This window comes from Mustela putorius, unplaced genomic scaffold (assembly GCF_011764305.1).
Source record: "Mustela putorius furo isolate JIRA1106 unplaced genomic scaffold, ASM1176430v1.1 tig00000129_pilon_pilon_pilon, whole genome shotgun sequence".
Classification (NCBI taxonomy): domain Eukaryota; kingdom Metazoa; phylum Chordata; class Mammalia; order Carnivora; family Mustelidae; genus Mustela; species Mustela putorius.
Genome location: NW_025421290.1, coordinates 16,676,224 through 16,696,952, shown reverse-complemented (window position 1 = coordinate 16,696,952; position 20,729 = coordinate 16,676,224). Strand labels below are relative to the sequence as shown.

The window sequence follows — 20,729 nt, the reverse complement described above, 5'->3', positions numbered from 1 at the left end:
TCTGGTTAGGGAGAGGAGCTGTTCTAAACCAGCGATTGCCAATCTCTGACGTGTGTGTGCACTGCTCGGAGGCCCTGGAAAACGCAAACTCGGCTTCAGTGGGTCTGGGTGGAGGCCGGGGTTCTGCATCTAACAGGCTCTCAGGAAATGTGACACGGCTGGTCAGTGCACCACACTCTGAGCGGGGTCCTCCTAGTTACAATACTTCTGCTGTTTGTGTCAGCAGCCTTCTAGTTTCGCAGGCTGGGGAAACCTCGCACTTTCCTTCCACTTTTTCTTCTCTCTCATTGCCTCTTCCAATCTTCTCTTTGCTGAGTCAGTTCATCTTTTAAAAATGTCTCTTTGGTGTCCACAGAGCCTAAATTGTGAGAGAATGATTTAGAAAATTGATTTAACCGCTCTGTAGCTACTAAAATGGTGAGGACCATGAACTTAGCAAAATTTGTGTAATTCAGTATCATGAATATGAAAACATACATCATGTATGATTAACTCTAGGATACTCCCAACCCCAGCATTCTATATACAGAGGGAAAAGCATAGGAAGCAAATATCCAAATGGGCTGAGTTTGGATGGTGGAAACATGGTCCTCTCCAGGTGTGTATTTTTTTTTTCTTTTCCTGTAGCTCCTTTAATGAGTACTAGTATTTAAAAAATGAGACATTGTTTTCAAAGAATTGCCGGACCAGAGTTCTTCCGGTGCAAAGGTATTTCTGGAACCTTTAGGGATGGCTGCACTTTTTTCTAAGTATCTTTATTGGCTTTTCTTTCTCCTCATTCTTTGTCTTCAGGCTTCACTGACAGAAAAGGCCCCACTCTCCAAAAAGATTTTTCATGTCCCATTTCATGGGAGTGGAAGGAAATTCATCCCCTCCGTTCTCCAGGTTCTGCCTAATGGAGGAGATTAGCCTCTTTCCTAAACCGTAACATGGTACAGGATGCGGGTCCCCACATAGCCAGGTCTAACTTTCAGGCCCAGAGGGCTGATGCCATCCAGAATCTCACCCTGACCCCTTTGGGGTCTGCTCTGTGTCAGAGGACAGGGAGGGGATGGGAGGGCGAAGTCACATGCAGCCCGGCCACAGCTGACGCCCGCAGCAACTTGGGATGCGGCCCCACAGCTGTGAAGCTGGCCAAGCAGCCAGCCACGTCCACAGCCGTGGAGCCTCCAAGGGAAAAAGCGCCATCGAGCCAGATGTTATTTCTAGAAAAAAATTGCTGTGGAACTTGGCCTCAGAATGGTGCATCTGTCCAACTTATCTCTGCTTGGTCATAGATGATGAAAACTCTGCTAGGAAGCCTGGAAAAAAACAAGGAAGAAGCATAACTTGACTTTGAAAAGAAAGTCATGAAAAAGATGTTTTTGCCAAAGCGTTTATGTTGGAGTTTCTCATATTTCTTAGCTTGAGTTCATATTGAAATGTCCTTTCTGGGAAGAAAAAAGGTCTGTTAATCAGCTGCTGATAAACATTCTGCTTGATTCTACTTTTTATGTCCCAAAGGGTATGAGGAGGACACTTGGTTATACCTCAGAGGAGAGAAGGAAAACCCTTGCCTTGCCCTCGATTCTAGGCCTTTCTGGAAGAAACCTCCTACATTAAGCCACTGTGCTTTCCAGGACTGCTGGGTATGGTTGGATGGATTGCTCACTGCCCAAGAGTGCCCAGTTGAAGAACCCAGAAGGGGGTTAGAATGTAGCCTGTGCTCCACACAGAAGGCTGTGCCCTGCACAGGTTTGTGTCCAGCTGGGAGGGGTGTATTTTTATTGATAACACAATGATGCTGTCCACTTGCCGAGCGCTGTGCCTACACATTTACCTCCATGTGGACAGGATACGGTTTCCTAGTTAGCATAAAGGGTTAAGTGGGCGTATAGCCCAACCTGACACCATCTCAGACCTTCAAACTGAGACCACTGCTCTCTTGGTTGCTGAGCCAGCAGCAGGCAAGTCTCCATCCTGATTGCAAACCAGAGAACTTGTTGGACTCTGTCCAGGGGCCAGAGCATTGGGCTCTGAATTTGTGTCTCCATTCTGATCTGGGAGGTTTTATCTGGAAGTCAAGGCTCTCCACTTATATTTAAGAGAAGGATTCTTTTTTTTTTTTTTTTTAAGATTTTATTTATTAATTTGACAGAGAGAAATCACAAGTAGACGGAGAGGCAGCCAGAGAGAGAGAGAGAGAGGGAAGCAGGCTCTCCACCAAGCAGAGAGCCCGATGCGGGACTCGATCCCAGGACTCTGAGATCATGACCTGAGCCGAGGCAGCGGCTTAACCCACTGAGCCACCCAGGCGCCCCAAGAGAAGGATTCTTGTCTTGTTTTCTGAGCCAAGTTGATATTTCAGAGATATGCCTAGTGTTTTGGTTCCTTTGGAGCTAAGGACCTGTCTTGGTCTGGCCATTCACAGGCCAGGGATTTGAACAGAGTTTTGGTCCCCAGCCTGCTTATGGCTCCTAGTTTCCCCAGTGGTCCTTTAGATCTTGGCATATGACCTGCTTTAGAGTGAATTTCTTTATTCTTCCACTTACCTGTGTAGATGCTCCTACCAATTTGTGTTATACTTCTGAAGTTGACAGCTCCCTGGACTACTTCCTTTCTCTTTTGCCTTAAATGGCTGGACTTTTCATTGAGGCCACCTGTTGGGTGGGTCTGGTTCGATGTCTGTTCTTTCCTAAGCCGCCTCATTCTGCTTTAGGGAGGAGGGCCATACTTGGCTATCCTCTGAGATGTGGAACTTAGCTCGGGGAAAGGCTGACTTTATATGAGCAACTAATCACTTAAATATTATAACGAATACTCCTTCCTACCAGGTGTGCAGTGTCTGAAATTCTGTCAAAGGCCCTTATCTCTTCAGGAGGGACAGGGTGGGGGACAGTGAGTTACAAATACTTATGGCCATTAGTTAGTAATATCATTATCTTTCTTAGCTATAGAATCCAGGGTAGCAGGCAGACATAGGAGGTCCAGGGAGAACAAAGAGAGACTTATACAGAGAACAAATTAGGGAGACATTGAGGACAACTCTTCCCTAATCTGGTCCCAGTCTTTGATAGAATTTGGATGCTGAGAATATATTGGGTAAAAATATTGTCCTTTAAGGTCAGTGGAGAAAGAAACAGAAACAGGATTCGGCTATTATTTGAAAGTAGGCAGAAAAGCTGAGGAACGAACCATAACTGCACCATGCAATAGATGATAACATAAAATAAGGACAAAAAATGGTTAGTGTCAGGAATGAGTTAGGGATAGAAGCCGAGGAATGATTGTGGGATCACAGACAAGAGGACTAGCAGTTAGACGTCCTGTCATCAACATTAAACCTTGAATGTGATGTACACACTCAGATGCTCACGTGAACACTCACTCCTCTGGGACAGGCTGGGGCACCTTTCTTCCTCCAGGGGAATAAGGGCAGTAGAGGCCCAGAAGGAAAGAGCTGAATATGCGATTGAGAGGTCACTAAGCAGGAACTTAAGAACGTCTTGTGATTTTCCTGAAGTATTAGTGTTATGGCATGGAAACTCACCCACCTGTGGGAGGGGTGGTCTGGAGTGGCGGGGCGGGGGCTTTGGTGTCAGTGGAGATGGGACACTTATTTGTTGTCTATGCTTGAACACTTAACCTAAGTCCCCCTTTCCTCCTCTAGGAACTGGGTACGATAATAGTGCCTGTATCAGAGGGTATTGTGGGGATTACATGGGATTGTATGGGATCGTATGTTCTTACACCACATGATATTACAAACCTCCAAATAGAATGTCTGGCAGGGGGTGAATGTTTAGGAACGGTACCTCTGTTTTGGAGGAATGTCCTATTTTCCCACAAAACAACCTGGTATTCCTATCAGCAGAGTTCCCAGATGTCTAGAGAGGTCAGAGCACTTCCATTTTTCGAGTCTTCTGGTGCATGGAGAAGATTTATAATTTACATAACTGCATTTAAAATACCAATGCTGTTGGGGCGCTTGGGTGGCTCAGTGGGTTAAAGCCTCTGCTTTAGGTCATGATCCCAGGGTCCTGGGATTGAGCCCCGCACTAGGCTCTCTGCTCAGCAGGGAGCCTGCTTCCCCCTCTCTCTCTGCCTACTTGTGATCTCTGTCTGTCAAATAAATAAAATAAATAAAAACAACAACAATAAAAGAACGTGCACACATGGCATTGTGCAACACGGTTATGTTAGTCATATGATCCTGGTGGGCCTGAATGAGCTCCAGGTTTAAAGTTGTATGGGGGAATGTCTTTCGGTTCTGTTCGGGTGTTTCTGGAACTGAATGTTTAACCTTATTGTGGGTTAAGGTGAAAAGTCTAAATTTGAGGCTCGGGCTGATGGTCCTTCTAGCCCCTTATGTGATAAGCCTCAATGAAAGAGAAATCTGAGCTGTATAGACCATGTATTCTGTTTGTGTCTGCGGGTAGTAAAGTGTCCGCTTTTCTCTGGTCAGGGTAACAGATACACACGGTTTCGGTTCAACTTGTCTTTATTTCAGGAAAATCATTATGTGGGACAGGCACTGGACTAGGTATGAGGAGCTCTGTGTTAAGGTTTGAACCCATCCACCAGCAACAGGAAATGTGGATGAAGGTGCTTCTCTTCCTCAGGTTCAGCGTCCTGTCATTCAAATGATGGGGCTAGGATTCCATTTTCCAAAGGTCTAGGCTTTAGGTGTCTGTGATCCTGAGTGTGAGTGGAGTTTGCACACATGCAGGGGGCACACTCTCATAAAGGCTGAAAGAATCAAGCAGATAAAAGATTTGACCTTGTACTTTTCAGACCAAATTAATTATGAAATGTAAATTAAGTAATTAATTGCTAAGTTAATTAAAGTGATTTCTTCTTGGAATAATCAAAGTTAATGGTATCTTTAGATTTTGGGGTATCTTTGCAAGATTTAAACATCAGGGAGAACAGTGAATCTGAAGGTAAAAGGAGTAAGGCATCAAATATGAAAGGGACCATCCTAGAGTAAAAAATTACCACCAACTTCTGCAGATACAACACCAGGATCCCAACAGACATTTTTCCATTCAATCCTCACTTTTTTTTTTTTTTTAACTTAAATTCAGTTAGCTAACATATAGTACATACTTAGTTTCTGATGTAGTGTTCAGTAATTTATCAGTTGCGTATAACACAGTGCTCATCACATCACATGCCCTATTTATTTTTTTTTTTTTAAAGATTTTATTTATTTATTGAACAGAGAGAGAGATCACAAGTAGGCAGAGAGGCAGGCAGAGAGAGAGGGGGAAGCAGGCTCCCCACTGAGCAGAGAGCCCGGTGCTGGGCTCGATCCCAGGACCCTGGGATCATGACCTGAGCCAAAGGCAGAGGCTTAATCCACTGAGCCACCCAGGTGCCCCACATGCCCTCTTTAATACCCATCACCCAATTACCCCATCCTCCTACCCACCTCCCCTTCTTCAACCCTCAGTTTGTTTTTTGTAGGTTAGAGTCTCTCATCGTTTTCTCTCTCTCTGATGACTTCTCATTCAGTTTTTCCTCCCTTACCCCATGATCCTCTGCACTGTTTCTTATATTTTACATACGAGTGAAACATATGATAATTGTCTTTCTCTGATTCAGGCCTCACTTCTTTCATTTTCTCAACTGAGTTTCTTTTTAGCTTTATGATCTCTAAGTATCTTTGTCTAGTGTATTCCACTTTTATCCTTTCATTTTTAAAATAAGTTTAGATATATGGCATAATGACTTGACTGATATGTATCATGAAATTATTACTACAGTAAGTTTATTTAACATCCATCGCCTCATTCAGATAAAAAAAAAGTTTTTGTACTTGTGGTAAGAACTCATAGGATCTACTCTTCTACATTTAAAAAATGTATAAGGTTTAAAGTGGCAGAATCTGGAATATTTGTGAGCAAAAGGAAAATCATCTGTGAAACAACTCTGACTTCCTATTTTTTCTCTCTGCCAACAATGATCAGTTGGAAAGTAGGAAAACATTTTCCAGTAAATAACTCACATATTTGGACATGCCTAAGTGTTTAGATGAGTGATGAGAAAATAAATGTATAACTTTATTTGAAGAGAAAGTTAAAAGTCTATATTTGAGGTCTTTTGTGAAAGTGATTAAAGCATTAAAAATAGGAGAGATGTGTATTTAGAAGAAAACAGTATAAAGAAAAAGAACAAAAATTATGCTGTGAATTAAAATGTTTGAGAGATAAAGGGTATAGCAAAAGGCATTTAATGGAGTTGATTTATATATTTGAATAAAAATGTCTTTTGATTGGAGAAACAGATTTCCTTATAAAATTCTATTCACATAAGTTTTTCAAAGATAATGGGAAATTTACTACAATTCCAGATCAAGACAGATCTTAGGGTGGGTTATGGGTTTAACAGTTGTTCTCAAATTTCACCCTTAGAGGATTTATTCCTTTGGATTCTGAGGATCATCTGTCCCTCCAAGGCCCCCAGGAAAAAGGGAAATATTTCTGGAGAGTATGGTTGTAATCTTTGATGTTTTTTTGAAGTTAAGGATGCTATCTGAGTGTGTCCCCGGGACTGGAGGAGGAGACAAAGGGACATAATCCCTTCTATTTCACAGATCAAGCAAGAGCTGTGTTACCCGGAGCTATGTGGAAGGCTAAAGGCTGAGAATCAGAACAATGACTTGTTAATTCAAATTCTGAGGATTATCTTGATCAGAAGGGCAGGGAACTCATTCTTGGAAAGTGAGTGCATGGATTCCAAGGGAAAGAGTAATGACCTCTAAGTGCATGGAATACTTGGGATCGCCCTTCATAGAGGTTTCTTTTGTTTACAACTGAACCCAACCTACTGTCCTGCGAAGTCGCTAAAGCAATCTTAGAAACTAAAAATTCAGTTTATGCCTTTGCCTAGGGGGTCACTGAGTATCTTTCTCCACCTAGTGGCCAGCGCCTCCCAACCACAAAACTAAAAGACGGTTGGTTATTATAGCAGCGAAACAAGTGAGGTTTCTTGTTTTGTAATACCAGGCTAGCGAATCCTAGAGTGAAGAAGATATTTAAGCATATGTTTGGAAAAGCCAGTGGGCGTATTAATAATTAGGTTGGCTTGCAAAGCTTCCATTGTTCAGATGACATGCTTTGCATTCTAGTGGAGAAGGAGCAGTCGGGAATGCTTGCTGATCAAATAATGCACACGAGTGGAGTTAAAAGCTTGAGGCCAATTTTATAATATGAAGTGTTCACATTATAAAACCCACTTTCCAAGGACAGAAGAAGATGAGAAGAAGAGATTTAAAGAACCTCTAATTATTACTTTTTGGTGATTTTTGGATAATCTGTCTCAGTTATGCTCTGAGCATACTATAGGAACTCAATAAAAGCCTTCTGCATTTAATTGAATTTTATAGATCCTTCTGTGCCTCAATTCTTAAATTGTTCTTGTTATTTCTGCTTCTCCCACCTAAAATCCTATTCCACTAAAAACAAATACATCTTCTGAACTATGCACATAAGGAGGATTTTCCAGTTGTTTTCACGTTGGTCTTGGCAGAATTTGACACTGTTGAGTACTCTGTCCTCCTGGAAACACTTGTCTTCTTCTCTGCTCTGGTTTCCATGACACCATCCTCTTCTGCTTGCCTCCTACTTCCCTGGCAGGATTATTTTTTTTTGTTTGTTACCTAGTGTCACCCTCATTTCTTGGTCTCTTAAGTACTCTTGAGGTTTTATTCTTAGATCTCTTTTCTTCTTATAGCTTGTTGTCCTCCATGGTCACGTATCACCATTTGAATTCTGATGTCCACACTGGTGGTTTCCAGTCGCTGGCTTCAGCTCCACCCAGTTTCTCCTGAGCTCTAGACTGAGTTCTGGTCTGTCTGTTAGATCCTTCCACCACAACATCTTGCAGCCACCTAGAACACTAGGAAGTCCTAAATGAGCTCATCCTTTTCTGGCCTTCCTACTTAAACCTTTGCCTACGTTATCTATCTGGGTATGTGACATTGTTATTCAGTATTCAGAACCCAGAGGATGAATGGTATTGGCTTTATATTAACAATAAGAACAATGATTCATTAAACAGTTAGAATTTTCCATATCCTGTACTTAGCATTTCATAAATTGTGCCAGATAGGTTCTGAACCCACAACATATGGCCCATATCAGCTTGATTTTAGTGCAGCTATGGTGAAAAGTTCTGTGCTGTTTGCCATTACCCCACCCCAAGGACATGCCTTAGGACTTCCTCTGAAGCTGGGGAGGGCTGCCTAGCCAGTGAACAAGCCATCCAGGAAGTAAGGGGAAGATTAAAACTTCTTAGCAAATGAGGAGTGGGAGTTAGTGGATAATCATGTCCTAGCTTCCTATCCTGCAGAAGTATACTTTTGAGGGCCATTCTACAAGGTTCCTCCAAAGTCCCCTTGTAGGATTGAGCCACCGTTGCCCAGGTTGGGCACCAGTCCAACAATGTACTCTTAGTCAGCTTGGCTTTCCTCCTTTTCTTGCCTTACCCTCCCAGCTCCTGGGGAGCACCTCCTAAAACAGAATTCTGAACCTGAGTTCTGTCTCAGGCTCCACTTTTGGGAAAACTCAAATTGAGACACACACCTTTAATCCTCACAATAGGTCTTCCTGTGAGATTATGGTATGATTAGCCCCATTATAAAGATGAGGAAACTGACACACAAAGGAGGTAAGTAGATTTACCCAGGGTTATTCAGCCTTCTGGTTGAAGAGCTGGGATTTGAACACAGGCAGTTTGACTCCCAAACCTTTTTCCTGCCAAAACAGTGGCCTGATGGGCACGGGAGAGAATACCTGAGCAGTTAGACTTGACTGGCTCTAATAGCCATATGTCATTTTCCCTTCAATGTCAAGAGATTTTTTTTTTTTTCTCAGTGTTTTTCAGTTCTGTGTTGAGAATTCTCAGGAGATTTTTGGTTTGATGTTGAATAGAATAGAAATATTTACAGTTAAAGAACTGTATGTCTAAAAGAGAAAACAAAGTACGCTTATATTTTTGGACAACTCTAAAGGATATTAATATTTTACATGGGAAAATATTCATGATTGCTGAAACTTTTTGGCACTTTGCACACTTGAAGTGAATGTTTGGATGTTCTTGTGAATCTCTCTGCTTTTTGTTTCTCTTAAATGAGTATGTACCTTCACTGATAAAAGGCATTTTAAATGTAGATAAAAATGTGATAATGTTATACTAACACATGGTAAGAATTTTAGAAACATTAGTGGTTCCTTGTATAATCATAGATTCAGACAAAAGGAAAAATAAAATGTGAGAATTCATCTGAATTTAGAGTAGCGGTAGATTTTGAAACATTTTTTCAAATTGGAAATAGGATGAGGAAAAGGAACCATGTGTTTCCCTACGTGCTTGAGATACATGATCTCCTTTTACTTTCCATCAACCCTGCAAATATTCTTGTCATTTTTCTTATTTTATGGTTGAGGGATTAAGTTTAAAGGATCTCACAAACTCCCTTCAAACCACACAGTTATGAAGTGGCAAAACTGGGATTCACACCTGGTTTGGGTAACTCTTGTTACTGTGCCTGGGCAATAGAATGTATGATCAGGATGAAAGGATTTTGTAGTCACACATTTATAATATGTATGTCTTTCCTGGTTACACAACATGTCACACCGATGGTGTGGTGTAGGATATGCACAAATACAAGTTCGGTGGACCTTAAATTAATGCAAACAGTGACCTCCCTTGGAATAGCAACCTCCACATTTCCTCAGACAATGTTCTCAGGAGAAGTCAAGAATTTTACATATAATATAAACTCAAAAGTATTCTAATTTATGAAACTACCAATCCTGGCTAACCCACCTCACCAAAAAGAATTAATTTGCATCACTCTTTTACCAGAAAAATGTCCACTGTGGGATGTTATCTTTTATACCAGGGGTTGGCCCACTGACCAGCTTGCCACCTGTTTTTGTTCAGCCTGTGAATTAAGGGTTTTTACATCATTAAATGTTTTTCTAAAAAAACCAAAGGAAAAGGAATATTTCATAACATGAAAATTGTATGAAATTTAAGTTTAATGTGTTTAATAAATAATAAATAATAAAGTTAATAAATAACATGAAAATTGTATGAAATTTAAGTTTAATGTGCTTAATAAATAATAATAAAGTTAATAAATAAGTTTAATAAATAAACTTTTATTGGAACACAGCCCTACTCATTTGTTTGCATGTTGTGTATAGCTGTTTTGGCACATCTGAGTTGAATAGTTGTGACAGAGAACATATGGCTCTCAAAATCTAAAAGATTTACTATCTGGTACTTTACAGAACAAGTTTGCTGACCCTGTTCTACACTATTTGGTGGCTAGAAGTGAAACTAGGAGCATTGGCTTTCTATGGCTTTGTTTTATAAAAACCATTAAAATCCAATGCAAATAAGATGTACACTCAAATACTAATGTGCATTTATGCCTTGTTTGTACCTGCTAGATTATCTTCTCTACTTTTAAAATAACACTGTCTTGAAACTTATTTTTCCAGTGTTTGTTCCAGTAATAAACAGACAAAGGGGTGCAAGAAGCGAATTCATATTGGGACCGAGTTATTCTTTGGAAAGCAATTTTCCAGGTAGGATATTAGTAGAGTAATGGTGATCTAGGAGTGTACAGTTTAGAAATCACTATTGTACACCAAGTCACATTTAATCTTGATTTAATTTAACTTTTTGAGATCATATTATTATTATTCTCTTTTGATTGCACATAGGAAACTGAGGGTGTGTGAGATTCTTTGACTTGTTCAAGATCCCCAAATCAGTAACGATCAGAACCCAGACTCAGACACTGTGGTTACTTCCTTTCCTTTTTCTTTTTTTGGGGGGAGAGGAGAAACTTCATTGTTAAAAGGAGACATTTATGTTTTTACATCTATGAGCAATACAAATATTTTTGGTATCAGAAAAGTGATGGAAATTTACTTAAAATAACAGCTTTTAGAATTTTGATTTTATTTTTGGATGTTTTTGTTGTTTACAGTGTTTTTTTTTTGAAGCAACATCCTTTTATCACCATAATTGCCAATATTTCCTTGTTGCCAGTTAAATTGTCAGCACTGAAATAGATTTTGCAGGTAGTGGCATATGTGAGTGTATACTAAAATGATTTTTACTTATACAGGTAATATAACTATGAACAAATATGTTCATTTGATTATAGAAAAATGCCCATTTCAGTATTTTTCTGAATGAAAACCAATATTTTAAATGAACAAAATATATTAAAAAGAAAAAAATGTCGCAAGACATATGATTGAATTTAACAGGGTCCTAATAAGTGCTTTGTTTGGATTTGTAGTTTACTTAAATCCTATAAAGTTATTTATTTTTCACACTCAAAAATATTAATACTGAATAGATGCAAGCACTGTGTCAGGTATTGGTGATGGGAGGTTATCCTGTGCTTTTATTAAGTTCATGGTATATGCACAGGAGCCAATAATTACAATATAATTCAGGTTGATATGTGCCACCGTGGAAATCTATGTGAAAATGCTATGGCTACTAATTAAGTCTGATTAGAAAACAAGAATACTGTCAGAGGGTCAGTGGAAACATTGGGTGAATGGATGGTTCCATCTAGATAGAAAATGTAGAAGAGAATATAAAAGGGAAGTTTAGGTGATTGAAAGCAAAAAAACAGATGAGAGAGTTGGGGTGTGGAGAAGTTAGTGAGTTTGGTTTGGACAAGTTGAACCACTAATTGTCTGGTGAGAGCTAATATAAGAAAACATGGTTGCAGTATTTTGTGACAAGTATTGTGATCAGTAGCATGGTGTACCAACAGGAAACAGAAGATGGGCACTAACTTTTACCAAGTGAGGAAATCCAGAAGAGATTCCTGAAAGAAGTCACCTCTGCAGAGATACTTGAAAAAAAGAGTTATCTGGATAAGATGGGGAGACAAGAACCATCATATGTGACTTTGTAGATGCTATATGACTCTAGGGGATTCTGTTCACATAGACTCAGATGTGAATGGAGTTCCCCTGGAGTTCTTCAGTGCTTATCCTGTGCAATCATACATACATGCTGGTCCTACATGGGAATGGATATTTGGTGTTCTGTAGAAAGGAATGGGAGAGTGTGTGTGTGTTCCTGGAAGACTAGGCCACAAGAGAAGATAAGAGCTCTGAGGAAGGAGAAAGCATGACATGGTCAAGCAGTGAAAAATAGATTTTAGTTTCTGTCATAGAGTGAAAGAATGTGGTGGTGAAGTAGGGGAGAAAGGACCAGAACTAAAGCTACAGTGGTAAGTATGGACTAATCACCCAGAGAGTTGAAGTCAAATAGGATGTTGGGGCTAGAGATGGAGAGAAGTGAATAAACAAATATAGCAGGAACAGATATAGGAGACAGGCTTGAGATGCTTATAGGAAATTCTAGAAAGTGATATCTAATTAAAAAAATAAGAGCAAACACTTTGTGTTTATTATGTTTCAGGGACCGTTCTAAAAAATTTACATATATTATATAAAAAAACCTTTTATATATACTAAAGCATTTAATTGGAAAAAGAATCCTATGGAGTAGGTAATGTTATTTACTAACCCCCTCCCCCAATTTTACAGATAAAACTGTAGGACAGAGAGAGCTTAGGTGACTTCCCCAAGATCATCCAGCCCAGGTATTCTGGTTCAAGTCCATGCTCTTAACTATCACGTTCCTCTGCCTTACAATAAGAAGTCAAAATAATAGAACTGACTGGAGATCAGGCATGAGGGGGCTGTAGGTATAAATCTGGAAATCATCAGTGGAGAGAAAGGAAAGACTCAGAGAGTCTGGTGCCCTGCAAGTGAAGGGAAAAGCTTTATAATAGGAACCAGTGGACAACCTCAAGGGCAGCACAGTATTCTATTTAAAGAAGTTACTGGTCTTCACAGGCTTTAATAATAGAGGTAGAAGACCTTAGTAGAAGCAATCTTAGAAGAATGATGAGGGCAGATGTTAGCACATACCGGATTGAAAAGTGGATGTGCACTAGAAGTAATTGAGGGAGTCAAGATAGATGTTGATGGAAGTAGAAGAGGGGGCATTATCTAGAGGAAGGTTGGTCAAGAAGGGGGGGCAGATATCTATCCTATCTATCTATTTATCTATCTATCTACCTATCATCTATCTCAAGGTGATATGCCACCACAGTTTGTGCATCAACAGGTGGGGTACTTTTGATACTGGCTATATATTAGTTTCATCATAGTGCCATCTTTCTGATGTGCCAGTCAGAAATGAAGGGTCTTTCTGCTTTAACTACTTCTAGCATACCCACCTCATGCATGGAATGGAGAGTAGTGCCTAGAGAGCTGTGCAAAGTCTCTGAGTTTGCTTAGAGTTCCTTCTTCCTTTTGCTTTTAAAGGTCTACCTCGTATCAGTTCCTACTGCTATTCCCTCTTCACTTGGCTCCCTTTTCTCATTTTGTTCCATATGCGCAGTTGACTCTGGAACCAACTTGGTAACTCTGTAGGGTACACTGCTTTGGGCTGTAGCCCCTTGGCACTACCTGTCCTACAAAAGGTCCTCCTAGTACTACTGGTAAAGCTCACAATAGTCCTCACAAAGAAAGTGATGAATCACTGGAGTAATTTCTAGGCATGCTTAGAGATTGAGGGGAAAAACCCCGTAGGATGGAGGTATTTTGTCTACTTGATTACTGAATTCATATCCAGGGCCTTCTCAAATCTTTACTTTTTTTTTCTCTTACTTATAAAAATTATGTTGTTGACTCCTATTCTTTCAATCAATGGAAAAATAGAACATGAATGAAAAAGTTACGTCTTTCTTAAACACTATGTCTGGCTTGTCTATGTATGTATGTATGTGTGTGTGTATATCTGTCTATCTAATCTATTAATGTGTGATCATCATCTACCAGTCTATCAGTCAGTCAACTGTCTATCTCATGTTAAGTTATTGGAAAGTAGGAGCTTTTTTTCCCTTGAGTAGTCACTGATATTGTGTTTTTAGGAACATGCTTTTGTTCCACAAATTTTAACTGTTGATGTAAAGGAAAAGAGATTTATAACCAGAGCCTGTGATTCTGTTAGTCTAGAAAGGTCCATGTTAAGGTTGAAAAAATTATCTCAACAATGTGTTACAGTGACAGTCAAAAGCAAAGAGATACCTTCTGCACTGTGAAAGTTTTCAGTTGTGAATGATCAATATTGGATATTTGTGAAATGTATCTAGGAAGAAAAATTTAATTGGCAAAACTCTCTGAAGTCTTACTATTTTTTAAATGTATATTTTCGAGGTGCCTGGGTGGCTAAGTCAGTTGGAAGGCTGCCATGTCCTGATCTCAGGGCTCAGGTCACAATCTTAGGGTCCTGGGATCGAACCCTGCATTGGGCTCCTTACGCAACAGGGAGACTGCTTCCAGATTTTCTCTTTCCATCTCTCCATCTCTCTCTCAAGTAAATAAATACATCTTAAAAAAATAAATATATTTTTAGTGTAGTCCTTTTTCCCCCAACTCTGCATTTTATTTGATTTTCTTGCCTCTATCTTCTACATCTTTATTGTGCTTTTTCTGTTGCCTCTTCCTCCTTGTGTTCTTTGTAATTTAGTTTTCATTTCCGAAATGGCTTTGTTGTTTTCTTTTTCTTTTCTTTTTTTTGGGGGGGAGGGATCCTGTGTGCTGTCAGTTCTTGTTGCATGCTATCACTTCCTCTCATCTGGCCATCTGCTCGCTGAGTTTGGGTATTTCTCCTTTATAGTTTCAACTGCTACATAAAAATTTAAGACTCTCAGTTGGAATGTTAGATTATACTTCTTATCTATTTTGAGTCCGTGTTTTTCTGGTGTTTTCACTGTAAAGGAGCTATTTTACTCTTTTCTATCTTTTAAATTTTTCTCATAGGATCTTGGTGTGAATGTAGAGCATATTGCTTTGTTGTTAATCATATTTTAATGAGATAGATTTTTGTGCTATCTACAGGAGGTTCCTGTGGAGGCATAAGGCCAGGGTGGATTCCTGGGCTTCCCAGCTCAAAGTCATCCTCCTCTGTGACCCTAATGAAAAACCTCAAGTCTGGCCTTCCTGTGTGGTTCCAGCTTTTAAAATTATTGTGTTTTTATTCAAGTGTAATTGACATACAGCATTATATTAGTTTTGGGTAGACAATGTAATGATTCAACACTTCCATTCATCACTGGGCGCTCATTGTGGTAAGTGTATTTTAATCCCTTTCACTCCTCCCCTTCCTCCTCCTCCCCTCTGGTCACCACAAGTTTGTTCTCTGAAGGTAAGTCTGCTTTTTTGTCTCCTTTTTTCTTTGCCGATTTGTTTTGTCTCTTAATTTCCACCTATGAGTGAAATCATATGGTATTTGTCTTTCTCCGACTCTTTATTCTTTCTACCCCATCACTGGGCAGCAATTATTTGAAGTTTTCTAATTTTCTGTTTCCTGGTTTCCCTGAGAATAAAGTTTACATGTTTATTCTCCTTGCTGTTCTTTGTGATGGGCAGATTCAGTGCTATGCTGCTCCTGTGTTCCCACCAGAATCAAATCAGTGTAATGTAGTGCTTGTTAGTCCTCAAATTTATTTGGGCCCCAAACTTGATTCTCCATTTCCCAGATCTGCAAGCTTGTTCCCAAGCCACAACTAAGGTGATAAATAACACTTAGTTTGAAGAAATATGGGGATAAATATGGAGATTAAAACAGATTATTTTTTATTTTATGTTTGTATCTCTTTTCTCCTATGTGAAAAATATTACTTCCTAATGACATTTCCTATTTACTGTATTTTAAAAGTAGCAGTCACAATATTTCTACTAAAAGTAATATAGCTGAATGTAGCTTGTGATTTCGTGGCAGTTCTTTTGTCTTTTGTATACATTCCCAGAGGAAGATATATTTGATATATAATATTTTAATAGTCACTTGATGAGATTCTTCTCCATGTAATCATACCATCAATTTGATACACTATTAAATACATCTGTTTCAGATTGTTATCTTTATAGAGTATTCCTTTTTAAATCTATTTGTTTTAAGTTACATAAAAACATTTATATGGTTCCAAAATTAGAAGAGTAAACAACGTATATTCAGAGACACAGCTTTCATCTTTGTTGCCTGTACCCTATTCTTTTCCTCTCCACTTTATTCATTTTTGGTTTATTCACCAATTTCTGCTCTTTGGTAAATAAACATATTTACATCTTCCTACCTCCATTCTTAGATAAAAGCTGTCATATAATAAATACTTTCCTGGGTTTTGATTTTCCACTTGACACTATATCCTGGAAATCATATCCTCACATAAAAGCAGGGTATAAAGTTCTCTCTCCCTCTGTTCTTCTCTCTGTTCCTCTTCTGCTTTTCTTCTCTCCCTTCCTCCCTCGACTTTCTTTTTCTTTTCTTCTTTCTTTTTCAAAACTGAGGTATAATAACATATATACAGCAAGGTGCACAAATCCAAATTGTTCAATTCTGGGAATTTTTTACTATGTGATCACTACCAGATCAAGATACAGAAATTTATCCCCATCCAAAATGCTCCCTTTTGTTACTTCCCAGTCAGTATTTTGCAAAGGAAACCACTTCCTGATGTCTATTTTCATGGATTGGTTTTGCCTAATGTAGACATTTGAATAAAAAGTCTTTTATGTCTGGTTTCTAACATCATGGCTGTGAAATTTATTCGTTCTCTTCTGGTGTTGTGTCATATTCAATAGTATGATTACACCATAGCTTATTATTCAGTCTGTTATTGATAGACAATTTTTTCTAAATTTCTGAGAATATTTTAGTTTCATATGCATGTCTATTTTTTTTTTTTTTAAAAAAGACTAGGTCTTCATGCACTGAATTGCATAAACATCTTGTGAAATATATATCCATGAATGTATTTCTAGAACCTTTACTCTGTTAGGCTGGCTTGTGTCTACGCTTCCACTGCTTTACTTCTTGAATACTAAAGCTTCAGATTATCTTGAAGTCAGGTAAAGGAATCCCCAGCTTTGCTCCTTAAAAAAGAAAATTGTTTTGACTCTTTTCCTATAAATGTTAGAAATAGTGTGTTGTTTATTAAAAAATGCTAGGATTTTTTACTAGGATTGTATTGAATCTACAGAGCAATTTGGGGAAAACTGACAGCACTATATTGAGTCTTCTAATCCACAAACACTGTATATCTTTCCATTTATTTAGGTCTTTGATCCAATTGTTACTGCTTTGTTAAGGGCACATATTTTGCTCAAGTTGTACCTGAGGTGTTATTATAAGTAGTACATTTTTAAATTTTTCAATTTCCAGTTTTTAATTGTGTGTTCAAATACAATTGACTTTTGAACATGGATCTTATATCTTATGGTCTTGCTAAGCTCAGTTATTAGTTCTAGGGTTGTTTTTTCCCCAGATTCAGTGGGATTTCCACTCTGACAATCATGTTGTCTGAGCATAGGTCACAATCTGTATGGCTGTATTTCTTTCTTGCTTATTGAATTTGATGAAGTCCCAGAACCTAAGTCAGGTTCGGTGGGGTGAGGAGGTTCGGAGCCGACGACTAAAGAAAGAATTCTTAAGACGTCGTTGGTGCAAAAGGTGATTTATTAGAGCACGGGGACAGGGCCCATGGGCAGGCAGAGATGCGGCTGCCCCGGGTTGTGAGGGGTGGTTGGTTATATACGCAGGAGTTGGGTAGGTGAGGACAAAGGGCTATTGGGGCAAAGAATACTATCAGGATATTGAAGGCTTAGTTACTATCAAGTAAAGATAATTGAGAGTCTCCTGGTGGAATGTTACATTCCTGCCATCAAACATCCTTGTTAATGAGATTTAGGTTTAGAAGAAATTTAACTTTATTTACTTTTCCTTCTACCTCCACCTCCTTCGGTTTTCATGGAGGGGAGGGTGACATTAGGCTTGAGGAACTGAGTTCTGTGTCTTTGGAATTTGGGCTATTGATAAGGTAACTTCTTTGTTTGTAAATCTCAAGGACATTTGCAAACCAAGGGAGACTCCTGTCTTGTAGGATTGTGATCTCAGCAAGTTAACTATTTATCATTTTATGGCAGTCAGGGGTGCCTGAGGAATGCTACACCTATGGAGGGGAGCGGATGGAAGGGGGGTGGTGCAAGGCGCCAGCTCTTGCTTTGTCCTCAGCCAGCCTCCTGCTCCCTCATCAAATTGACCAGGAATTACCTCTTTTATGCTCATACTTTTCATGTGTAATTTAGGTGTTGATCAACGATTGAGGAAAATTTACATGCAGATCATGGGGCTTTCTTTCCCAGGGCTCCCTTCTCTTTGTGCTTTTAATCTAAAAGCTCCTGTGGTTGCCCAGATACCAGACTCTCTCTCCATAGTCCATTAAGACCAGTGTATTTCTGGCAGAGGTCTAATCCTCTGCTTACCGGAAACTGGAAAGCAACCGCGAGGCAAGGGCCAGATGAAAAGGATAAAGCTTACTACCTGTACCTTCTTTTCCACGTGCATCACAGCACTTCAAATCCTTGCCTGCACTCATTCCCCCTCAATTCTTGCAGTGACTTTAACATATTTTGTCCAGGTTTTGTAATTTTTTCAGTGGGATGGATTAGTTTGCTATTAGCTACTCCATTACGACGGATACCAGAAGCTTTTAATTATGTGAAAGAAAGAAGGAAGATAGTAAAGCTGGTATTGAGGATTTATTTATACAAATGACTTGCAGCCTTTTCCTTTTTGTAGGAATCAGGCTGTGACTATTGAAAGTGTTTGGAAACACCAGCCAGGCTGAGGTGTGGCTGATTTGATATCTGCGGCATGGACATTGTTTGTCACCATGGTACGGTGGTTACAGTTTCCAAAGTGGAACCCTAAATAAGACTACGTACACAAGATACACCACTCTAGTTTTTTCCTTGAATTTCCTGATAACATGTGTGCTTGGTGTCACCACCTTTATCTTGCTCTTAAGAGTCCAGGACAGGCACTTTGGGGATCCCTGCCAACACCCCACTCTTTTATTGCCCTAGGCAGTGACTCAAGAAGTATTAATCAGAATGATTCTTACAAAATGTTGCTGATTCCTCTCTATCTGAAATGTCTATTGCCATTTAAAATTTTTATTTCTAACCTTGAGGCTCTCACCATTTCTACTATGCCAGCAAGTGTTACCCTTTGATGCACTTTCCCCCTAACCAAGCTCCTCTGAGTTTCGATCAGGACATGTTTAACACTTTCTGATTTGTTTCACACCTTTCTTTGATAGACTCAGCATTTACATTTTCAGTTTGATTTCAGACTGGTTTCTCCCTTTCCTTGCTAAATTACTATGTTACCTCCCATGCTCTGGGCCCCAGGTAGAGTATAAATTTTTTTAAGAAAAGGACTTTGTCTTCTATATATTTTGTGCCTACCTTAGATCTTGACAGAATCTGTTGTTTCACAGCTGTTCCATAAATATGCTCACCAGCTAAATTACAGTTTTACATAACATTAACTTTAGTTGCTATAAGTATAGGTTTTCAAGGTTATTTTTTCAGATGTTATTGATGTTCCTAAAATTAAACAGTAAACGATTGAAGCGTAAGAGCTGCTCCAAGGAAACCACAAATATCATTGATATCTGTTGTTCATGTAGTGCTAGAGGACAGATATTACTAACATTTTTCAATGATTCTTAACTTCAGGGATTTATAATTGCAACAGTGAAATAGAATGTACATGAAATTTCAGGAACGTACAACACCAAGCTGTTTCAGAAACAGAGCTAGTGGTGCAGTGTGTCTGCTGCAATTTCTTGTAGGATTGCTGGGCACTTGGGTCATGTTGTATCATGATGGAAGGAATGCTCATTGTCTTTCTGACATGCCCAGCAGCCCTTGCTTGTGATCCTTTAATCTTCTGCTGTTGGCCTTGTGGGCAGATAAATTATAGTAGAAGAGTATAGACATTTATAATGAGACTCAATTTGCTCTGAAAATGAAGACCATAAGTGAATGTTTTTCTTCTTGTATTTCCTGATAGGACTTCAAATCGAGAGACAAAATAAATGTTAGAAACATCTAGAAGTTAGTCAAAGAAATTGAAAGTGATCACAAGCTCTTTGAATTACATCTGTGTTAACATTGAGGCCTGTTCCTTATTCTCTCCATGCTGAGACTTCATTTTTTTGTCAGAGATTAATGTTCCCTCTTTCTTCATACAGAAGATTAAAGAGGGCATATGAATATGAAACATGTGCTTTTCATTAATCAAGGTTTTAATTCATCTTCTTTAGACATCAAAAGGCATAAATCATGGTGTGAAGTGTTAGAATTATATAATACAACTAGTATGAAGTGGGTAGCTTTATTTGCAATTTATTAAATGTATTTAGAAGAAATGCATTTCTTCTCATGGTCTATGAGGAGTTGGGTGATGGGTGATGATACTTGCCCAACAGGAATTATTTGGTTTCTTTTAATAGAAGCCTAAACTTTCCTTTTCTTGGGAAAAACAGAGAGTTTGGTGGGAGGAAGCAGTGGCCATGTGGAGGGAAGAAGGTGTGCCAGGTGAAGGAAAATGTAGCTAATTTATTGTGTAATACAGTTAGAATTGTAGTGCTATAAATGATAAGAGAGATGATCTACTCCTGATCTTTGTGTTCCAGATGAAGAAAACTGATGTTTAGAGTAGAATTGGTGGGGTGGGTTTGGGGGGCGCCTGGGTGGCTCAGTTAGTTAAATGTCTGACTTCGGCTCAGGTCATGATCCTGGAGTCCTCTAATCGAGTCCCGCATTGGG

The 20,729-nt window shown here is 39.1% G+C and overlaps 1 long non-coding RNA gene across 4 annotated transcripts in view; it reads left to right on the top strand.

Annotated features, from left to right (window-relative positions):
* The window catches only part of LOC101670048, an 81,910-nt gene that overhangs the window by 26,549 nt on the left and 34,632 nt on the right, over nt 1-20,729 (top strand). The window contains exon 3 of one of the 4 annotated variants that reach the window (XR_001179655.2): nt 10,500-10,586. The exons of 1 other annotated variant lie outside the window; for it this stretch is intronic. This is a non-coding gene — a long non-coding RNA (uncharacterized LOC101670048). Of the gene's footprint in view, nt 1-10,499; nt 10,587-14,639; nt 15,179-15,210; nt 15,256-20,729 lie in introns of those variants that run through there. 2 more of the 4 variants (XR_006603751.1, XR_006603754.1) reach the window with 2 other exon arrangements.